The 10,159-nt window shown below is 37.3% G+C and overlaps 1 pseudogene; it reads left to right on the plus strand.

Moving 5' to 3' along the window:
• The first annotated feature begins 4,777 nt into the window (after window positions 1-4,777).
• On the plus strand, window positions 4,778-5,409 carry LOC128050299 (high mobility group protein B1-like; annotated as a pseudogene).
• Window positions 5,410-10,159: the final 4,750 nt, after the last annotated feature.

A 10,159-nucleotide genomic window follows, 5' to 3' on the forward strand; every position in this document is an offset into this window, starting at 1 on the left:
AACCAGCTTGAACATCAGGGAATTCACAGTTCACGTATTGCTGAAGCCTGGCCTGGAGAATTTTGAGCATTACTTTACTAGCATGTGAGATGAGTGCAATTGTGCAGTAGTTTGAGCATTCTTTGGCATTGCCTTTCTTTGGGATTGGAATGAAAACTGACCTTTTCCAGTCCTGTGGCCACTTCTGAGTTTTCCAAATTTGCTGGCATATTGAGTGTAGCACTTTCAAAGCATCATCTTTCAGGATTTGAAAGAGCTCAACTGGAATTCCATCACCTCCACTAGCTTTGTTCATAGTGACATTCCAAGATGTCTGGCTCTAGATTAGTGATCACATCATCATGATTATCTGGGTCACGAAGATCTTTTTTGTACAGTTCTTCTGTGTATTCTTGCCACCTCTTCTTAATATATTCTGCTTCTGTTAGGTCCAGACCATTTCTGTCCTTTATCGAGCCCATCTTTGCATGAAATATTCCCTTGATATCTCTAATTTTCTTGAAGAGATCTCTAGTCTTTCCCATTCTGTTGTTTTCCTCTATTTCTTTGCATTGATCGCTGAAGAAGGCTTTCTTATCTCTTCTTGCTATTCTTTGGAAGTCTGCATTCAGATGCTTACATCTTTCCTTTTCTCCTTTGCTTTTCACCTCTCTTCTTTTCACAGCTATTTGTAAGGCCTTCGCAGACACCCATTTTGCTTTTTTGCATTTCTTTTCCATGGGGATGGTCTTGATCCCTGTCTCCTGTACAATGTCACGAACCTCATTCCATAGTTCATCAGGCACTCTATCTATCAGATCTAGTCCCTTAAATCTATTTCTCACTTCCACTGTATAATCATAAGGGATTTGATTTAAGTCATACCTGAATGGTCTAGTGGTTTCCCCTACTTTCTTCAATTTGAGTCTGAATTTGGTAATAAGGAGTTCATGATCTGAGCCACAGTCAGCTCCTGGTCTTGTTTTTGTTGACTGTATAGAGCTTCCCCATCTTTGGCTGCAAAGAATAGAATCAATCTGATTTTGGTGTTGACCATCTGGTGATGTCTATGTGTAGAGTCTTCTCTTGTGTTGTTGGAAGAGGATGTTTGCTATGGCCAGTGCATTTTCTTGGCAAAACTCCATTAGTCTTTGCCCTGCTTTATTCCACATTCCAAGGCCAAATTTGCCTGTTACTCCAGGTGTTTCTTGACTTCCTACTTTTGCATTCCAGTCCCCTATAACGAAAAGGACATCTTTTTTGGATGTTAGTTCTAAAAGGTCTTGTATGGGAATACCAGACCACCTAACCTGCCTCTTGATAAATCTGTATGGAGGTCAGGAAGCAACAGTTAGAACTGGACATGGAACAACAAACTGGTTCCAAATAGGAAAAGGAGTACATCAAGGCTGTATATTATCGCCCTGCTTATTTAACTTCTACGCAGAGTACATCATGAGAAACACTGGACTGGAAGAAACACAAGCTGGAATCAAGATTGCCGGGAGAAATACCAATAACCTCAGATATGCAGATGACACCACCCTTATGGCAGAAAGTGAAGAGGAACTAAAAAGCCTCTTGATGAAAGTGAAAGAGGAGAGTGAAAATGTTGGCTTAAAGCTCAACATTCAGAAGACGAAGATCATGGCATCTGGTCCCATCACTTCATGGGAAATAGATGGGGAAACAGTAGAAACAGTGTCAGACTTTATTTTGGGGGGCTCCAAAATCACTGCAGATGGTGACTGCAGCCATGAAATTAAAAGACGCTTACTCCTTGGAAGGAAAGTTATGACCAACCTAGATAGCATATTCAAAAGCAGAGACATTACTTTGCCGACTAAGGTCCGTCTAGTCAAGGCTATGGTTTTTCCTGTGGTCATGTATGGATGTGAGAGTTGGATTGTGAAGAAGGCTGAGCGCCAAAGAATTGATGCTTTTGAACTGTGTTGTTGGAGAAGACTCTTGAGAGTCCCTTGGACTGCAAGAGATCCAACCAGTCCATTCTGAAGGAGATCAACCCTGGGATTTCTTTGGAGGGAATGATGCTAAAGCTGAAGCTCCAGTACTTTGGCCACCTCAAGCGAAGAGTTGACTCACTGGAAAAGACTCTGATGCTGGGAGGGATTGCGGGCAGGAGGAGATGGGATGACAGAGGATGAGATGACTGGATTGCATCACAGACTCGATGGATGTGAGTCTGAGTGAACTCTGGGGGATGGTGATGGACAGGGAGGCCTGGCATTCTGCGATTCATGGGGTCGCAAGGAGTCAGACACGACTGAGCGACTGAACTGAACTGACCTGAAGAAGGGTATTCCCAAGTGGTACCAATGGTAAAGAACCTGTCTGCCAATATAGGAGATGTAAGAGACATAGGTTTGATGCCTGGGTCAGAAAGATCCCATGCAGGAGCGTATGTCAAACCACTCCAGTATTCTTGCCTGGAAGATCCCCATAGACAGAGGAGAGGACCCTGGCAGGATACAGTCCATAGGATTGCAAAGAACTGGACACAATTGAAGCAACTTAGCACAGATGCACATACTGTAAGAAAATTGAAATGTATATTATACAGTTCAAGATGATTCTTTATAAAACATTTAGAATTAAAACAATTGGTGCTTAATTCCCAATTATCAGAAAACTGAGTTATCTCAAAGGATTCATTATTTAAGGGTGGTAGAAAGCTCAGTTGTGCACAATTTTTTGAAAATGTTATATTTTATGGAATCATTTCATTGGACATTCAAATATATGACCTGTAAAATATTTTTATTTTTATAGGCATTATTATGTACAGTTGAAAGATAAGAAAGTAGAATCTCAGAGATTAAATCAGTTTTGGTTTCCTATTATATAAATCAATGTATAAATGTATACAGTTATGTATACATATACACATATAAAAATATGCATATATGTATAACTGTATGCAGACATGTATGTATTTAAATGTATACATAGGTATAATGTATTATACACACATACATGTATATATATGTGTATATATACATATATATATTTATACATAACTGTATATATATCGGAGACGGCAATGGCAACCCACTCCAGTACTCTTGCCTGGAAAATCCCATGGACGGAGGAGCCTGGCAGGCTGCAGTCCATGGGGTCGTGAAAAGTTGGAAACGACTGAGTGACTTCACTTTCACTTTTCACCTTCATGCATCGGAGAAGGAAATGTCAACCCACTCCAGTGTTCTTGCCTGGAGAATCCCAAGGATGGAGGATCCTGGTGGGCTGCCGTTCATGGGGTCGCACAGAGTCAGACACGACTGAAGCGACTTAGCAGCAGCAGCAGTATATATGTATGCATTTCTAATGTATACACATATACATTTCTGTAGGTTGGAAGTCTCACTGGACTAAAATCACGATGTCATATATTCAACAGGACAGCAATCCTTCTGGAAGCTCTATACAACTGAAGCAACTTAGCAGACATACATGCACACAAGCACATGGTATATGGATTATACCTAAAAAAACTGTCTATAAACCTAGTGGAATAACAGTAGTGGAATAAGAGTAAGTAGTTTTTAAGCATTTCATGTGTGAAAAGCATAGTGTTAGTTATCAATTATTGCTGAACACTCATTACTTTGTCTGTTCAAAGCAGTAACATTTTCCTGGAAAATCTTCTTTTACAGCCATGTCAAGTGAGCTCCTCTCCTCTACCCCTCACAGGTTGGATACTGCAGCTGAGCCATCAAATGGTCTGGTCCATAGTACTCCATCTACAGATAAGAACGTACTCCGAGGTGGACCAGTCATTCTTCTGTGCATGGATTTTTCTGAATGGAGCAAGAAGTAATGCTATTAAACTAAACTTGGATCCATTTGCCAATGTGCTATAAAACCAATCTATTGACACTGTGTTGTGGTGAAGGAAAGTGCAGCTTTTATTGCAGGGTGTCAAGCAAGCATTCTAGGCAGCTAGTGCTTAAAAGACCTGCACTCTCTGATGGATTTCAGGTGAAGGTTTTTAAAGCCAGGATGAAGGAGGCAAGTTGTGGGGTGGGGGATCAGCTCATGGACATTCTTCCGATTGGTTGGTACTGAGGTATTTGGGAGGCACCTTCATCAGCCTTCTGGTTGCAGCTGGTCTGGAGTCTATATGCTTGTGGTCAGCATGCAGTTAACTTCTTCCACTCAGTGAGGGTTCCAGTATCTGCAAAATAGTTCAAGAATATGGTTCAGAATATTATCTATAGCCCTGAAGGAACTAAAGTTTCTTGACTTTGTTTAGTGGCTAAACTATTATTTTGTTGTGCTTGACTGTTTTCTTTTGTTTCTGGATTTTCTCACTGTTATGATTTGTTCTTTGGGACTTGGGGAAGGCCTAGGGGAAAGTTTCTACAAACAAGAGGCAAGTGGAGGATATGGAGTGAGGGGATCTATTCCTGGAAGGTCCTATGGGTCCTTCTTTGTTACAATCCCTGATTTTCTTTGATACTCCTCAGTCTTTAGGGTGAACTGGTACAGGACAAAAAACGGAATAAAGTTTTGGAGAGAGGTTAATGATAAACTCAGAGGATGAGTTCTACTTCAAGGGAACTTCATTTTAATAAGATCTCTTTTGTCCCTGATGAATTGTTTAAAATAAATAAATAAGTCTGCAACCATCAGTGGCTATTTTTCCTTCTATTTGTTCCCTTCACCTCCCAGCTATTTGCAGCAGGAAAGAATTAAAGCCAGATTGCAGTACAATGAGCTCCATAGAGACAGCGCTGGGGCAAGTGAGAGCCGGACGGGCACTGGGTGACTCTGTGCCTTGCGGAGGAAAAATAATTAATCATGGGCAAAGGAGATCCTAAGAAGCCTAGAGGCAAAATGTCATCATATGCATTCTTTGTGCAAACTTGCCGGGAGGAGCACAAGAAGAAGCACCCGGATGCTTCAGTCAACTTCTCAGAGTTTTCTAAGAAGTGCTCAGAGAGGTGGAAGACCATGTCTGCTAAAGAGAAAAGAAAATTTGAAGACATGGCAAAGGCAGACAAGGCCCGTTATGAAAGAGAAGTGAAAACTTATATCCCTCCTAAAGGGGAAACAAAAAAGAAGTTCAAGGATCCCAATGCACCCAACAGGCCTCCTTCGGCCTTTTTCTTGTTTTGTTCTGAGTATTGTCCAAAAATCAAAGGTGAACATCCTGGCCTGTCCATTGGTGATGTTGCAAAGAAACTGGAAGAGATGTGGAATAACACTGCTGTGGATGACAAGCAGCCTTATGAGAAGGCTGCTAAGCTGAAGGAAAAATATGAGAAGGATATTGCTGCATACTGAGCTAAAGGGAAGCCTGATGCAGCAAAAAAGGGAGTTTTCAAGGCTGAAAAAAGCAAGAAAAAGAAGGAAGATGAGGAAGATGAAGAGGATGAGGAGGAAGAAGATGATGATGATGATGAATAAGTTGGTTCTAGCGCAGTTTTTTTTTTTTCTTGGCTGTAAAGCATTTAACCCCCCTGTACACAACTCACTCCTTTTAAAGAAAAAAAATTGAAATGTAAGGCTGGGTAAGATTTGTTTTTAAACTGTACAGTGTCTTTTTTTGTATAGTTAACACACTACCGAATGTGTGTTTAGATAGCCCTGTCCTGGTGGTATTTTCAATAGCCACTAACCTTGCCTGGTACAGTATGGGGGTTGTAAATTGGCATGGAAATTGAAAGCAGGTTCTTGTTGGTGCACAGCACAAATTAGTTATATATGGGGATGATAGTTTTTTCATCTTCAGTGTCTGATGCAGCTTCTACGAATAATTGTTGTTCTGTTAACTGAATGCCACTCTGTAATTGCAAAAAAAGAAAAAGAAAAAAAGTTGCAGCTGTTTTGCTGACATTCTGAATGCTTCTAAGTAAATACAATTAAAAAAGAGAGAGAGAATTAAAGCTACTTAAAAGGAGACTGCAGTTAAAAGGGAGGAGCCTTTCTGTCTTCTAAATTCCAACTTTGAACATCTATTGGACCTGTGACCCTTTTCGCTTTTCTATTGTTCTAATATTATTTAAACTGATTAGACAAGGGTTTCATACTTGGAACGAAAGTTCTATTCTTACTACTCTAGTTGTTTTTTAGTTGCTAAGTCACGTCTAACTCTTTTGCGAATGCATGGACTGTAGCCCTTCAGGCTCCTCTGTCCATGGGATTTCCCAGGCAAGAGTACTGGAGTGGGTTGCCATTTCCTTCTCCAGGGGGTCTTCCTGACCCAAGGATCAAACCCACATCTCCTGCATTGGCAGGCGGGTTCTTTACCACTAAATCACTAGGGGAAGCCCATATATATGTGTGTGTGTGTGTGTGTGTGGGTGTGTGTAGAAAAGTTTGGAAAGTTAAATAGAAAACTAAATCTGAAAGCAAAACATGAAATCAAGTCTGTCATGAAAGTAAATATGAAAACAGGAAAATCTGTGATTAATTTCCAAATGCACAATATGTATAACTAGTTTTAAGATTGAGATAAAAAATACTGTGATTTGAGTGAGCTATAAAGTGTCCAAAGAGGGAAGGGATCAAGACAAGAATTAGAATGTGAAAAGCAGATATGTTGAGTTTTACCGTTAAGGTCATCCATGCCACCGTGTTTCAATGAAGTTCCTTTGGCAAGAGATCTAAGAAAGATCCTTCAGAGAGAAAGATAGGCATGTCCTGAACAGGAAAGGGGAAGATAGGCATATAATCAGCTATGATTATAACAAGATTTTGTTCAGATACTAATATCTATGGGAATATGTTTTTAAAGGAATAAGGTCCCATTCATCATTTTTCCCTAAGTCAGGCAATGAAAATAATAAATTTGGGCTTTAAACAAAATCAGTGAGACTTTTAAGTAGATGGAAGATTAATGGGGTATTATCAAAATCAAGTGAGGGGGGATTCTGGTCAATGTTACAGAGTATCTCAGTTTATTTAAAAAAATAATCACCCTAAGTTCCACTAACCCTTAAGAACATATGCGACTCTCAGTCCACTTGTATGGCTTTGATGTCTCGTTTTAAACCCTGGTCTTGACTCATAAGACCCTACTGCATAACATGGAAAGAATTGATAAAATAACCTTAAAAGCTGCCTTGTTTACCGTAATTAGTTTCTTCTGAAATACTTCCCCCTTTTAAAATACATATCCCTGAGATAGTAATTTCTATAGATTGCGAAATCCCATGGGCAAAACCATAATCTTGCTCACTTCAAGCAATTGACATATTCCTTAAAAGTCTCTCATCAAGATTTTTCTTCAAAAAGAAACAGAAAAAAATAAACTTAATTTTCTAACACTGGAGTCATCTTCATCTGGCTTTACCAAAGGAAATGCCACCAATATGCTGAAAAATATATTTCCTTTGATTTCTTCTCACTATTTATGCATATAACTCTGAGAAATACAGTATAATTGTAGAATATGAGAATAGAAAGAAATGTCCCTGCTTGTTTAATCCAATATACCTCCTTAACATCACCAACATTGAGACCAAGAGAATCCATCAGTTTGCTAACGTTGGGACTCAGCTGCACCTAGATGATGATTAAATCCCAAGAAAAGGATTTTTAGATGACATCACGTTCCTTTTCTTGAACACTATCATTAAGATGTTGCTTAATTGAAAACATTTCAGGGAAATTTTTTCATGTTCGTTTTATTTCAGCCAGTACATAATAATAACTGGTCAGAATTTGGAAGCATCTTGTAGTTTTGTTTTTCACCATGGTATCTTCCACAATGTTCACGTGCAAGAAGAATAGTGTTAAAATTTCATCATATATGATTTGCAAAAGTCTTGGGCAAAAAATTCTAAAAACTACAATAAAATTTAGGGGATTTCTTTAAAACATGAAGTCCAGAAGCCATAACACAAAACAGATACACTTTAAATAGTATAAAATCAAACTCAATAATTAATTGATAAATTTGGAAAATAGACACTATATCAAAGTGAACATTATCAATAGGAGTTATCATATCTGGTCCAAGCTGAACTAGATATGGGTTTCATTTCTTTTAGATTACCTTTTAGCAAGGAGAGAGCAAGAATCCCCCGGTGGACCAGCCTATAGTCACTGGCAGCTTCTTAGTAAGTTTATATCATGATAACATACAATAGTTTTCTGAGTGTCATGAAGTGAAAAGCTCTGGAAAGACCTGATCTATAACATATAAAGAAGTCTTGTGTATCATGAAACAGTTGAATAGCCTGATAGAAAGTTGAGTATAAAGACGATTCACAAAATTGCATATCTAAAATACCAATGTAAAAAGATGGGATTTTTTTGGTAATCATGAAAATGCAAATTGAAGTAAAAGCTTAATATCTGTTTATACTCATAAAACTGGCAAAATGAAAAAGTACAGTGAAGTCTATTTCAGGTAAGGAGGCAAAGAGAAGAATATTCTCATTTATTGCTGGTGATTAGGTGAAAAATGTCAACAATTTGGAAAAATGACCTGGCAATATCTCTTAAGCTTTAAAATATATATAAAATATGTTATTTATGTTATACATGTTATATATAATATATAATTATATTATATATTATAATATATAATATCATGTTATATATAAAATATGCTATTTTGAAATAACAATTCCACTCTTGAAAATACAACATAAAATCAACTGCATTGATTTGTACACTCACGAACACATATACATAATTCAGAATGCTTATTGGACTGTTACATATTATTTTTCATAGTAACAATTAGGAACAAATGTGAACAGATAAAAAACAAGTGTTATTAATAGAGAGATTCTTTGTTCAGTGTAAAATTAACTTGTTGTAAGACATATATCAAAGAACATACTTTTAATATTAATTTATTATTTTTTAAGTGATGGAATCCTTTTTTATTATTGTGGGAAAGACTTATTTAGAATAAGAAATGAGGGCTTCTATAAAATTCTAAAAATCTACAATAATATTGATTTTTTTGTACCTTACATTACCGATTTTCTTGTATTTACAGAAATAACTTTCAGATGTAATATTTGTCATAGTATTTTTATCTACATAGTTATATTTGGAGAGATAGGGTATCTTGCCTTTTCTTTTATCTAAAGAGAACATGTTTTTACCTTTGTCTGTGTACCATGGTGGACTGGTACCATGATGGACTTGTCTGGCAGGAATCGGAGCTCTGAAGGGGATGCAGTTGCTATGGAAGTTGCCAATCAGGACAGAGAGGTAGGGGAGAAACTTCTGAGGCTTTTCCTTTCCTCTCTCCTTCCAACCTCCTTTATAGTCTTTAATATGCTAACTCCAGCCAGAAGTGCAGTAGTAATTCTTCCCGCAGTATAAAGCAGACTGGGGTAAGGAAAAGCAATGGCTCTGAAAACAAATTGGCCTACTGTCCTTCCCTTTGGATCAGATGATAAGTTTGACAGTTTTATTCATTTTTCTTTCATCATCTCAAGGTTTTTTCAGATGATCTCCTTTAATAGCTTTGTTATTTTTATTAGAGTCTTGTTTCTTTCCAGAATTTTGGGAATTTTTTTTAACAGTTCTAAAAGAAATCTTAACCTCATGTAAAGTTTCACTAATTTTATTACTCACCATCATTTCTTATATCACTTCTTTGTCATTCTCAAGCACTTTTATTACAGTTTTTTTTTTTTTTTTTCTTTTCTCACAAATGTTCCCTCAGGTAAGTGGCACATTCTTAATATATTACTCTTTTCTTTCTTAGCATTTTGTTTTTTTTACGTAAGGAAGATAATTCTAACGAGAAGTAGATTCTTTTCTTTTAAGGGCAACTTTTTCTGCTTGGATATGTGAAGACTTTATTTTCAAATCTGGTAATAAAATTAAAAACAAACAAACAAAATGAAAGCTTTAGCCCATTTCTTGAAATGTTTCTCTATCTGAGGCTTCAATTCTGTCTCTTTAGGGATTTTTTTTTCCTTCTTTGATTATTGCTTCTCCTTGATCTTGATTGCTTTTATACCTGTATTAAATAACCTATTCACTGGCATGTCCTTAACCATGGATGAATTAACAATGACCTTAATCTGGACTTGTGTGAAGTATTTTTAACTGAAAGTCCCTGAAATTTCTGTCATGTGTGTGACTCCATTTATATAGATGTTTTATAGATATTTTTGTGGTTGTCATTTTGGTGGAAAGTTGGAAGGGAAAGGAGTTAAATATCTGCCTACAAATCACCATT

Source organism: Budorcas taxicolor, chromosome 1 (assembly GCF_023091745.1).
Source record: "Budorcas taxicolor isolate Tak-1 chromosome 1, Takin1.1, whole genome shotgun sequence".
Taxonomy (NCBI): Eukaryota; Metazoa; Chordata; class Mammalia; order Artiodactyla; family Bovidae; genus Budorcas; species Budorcas taxicolor.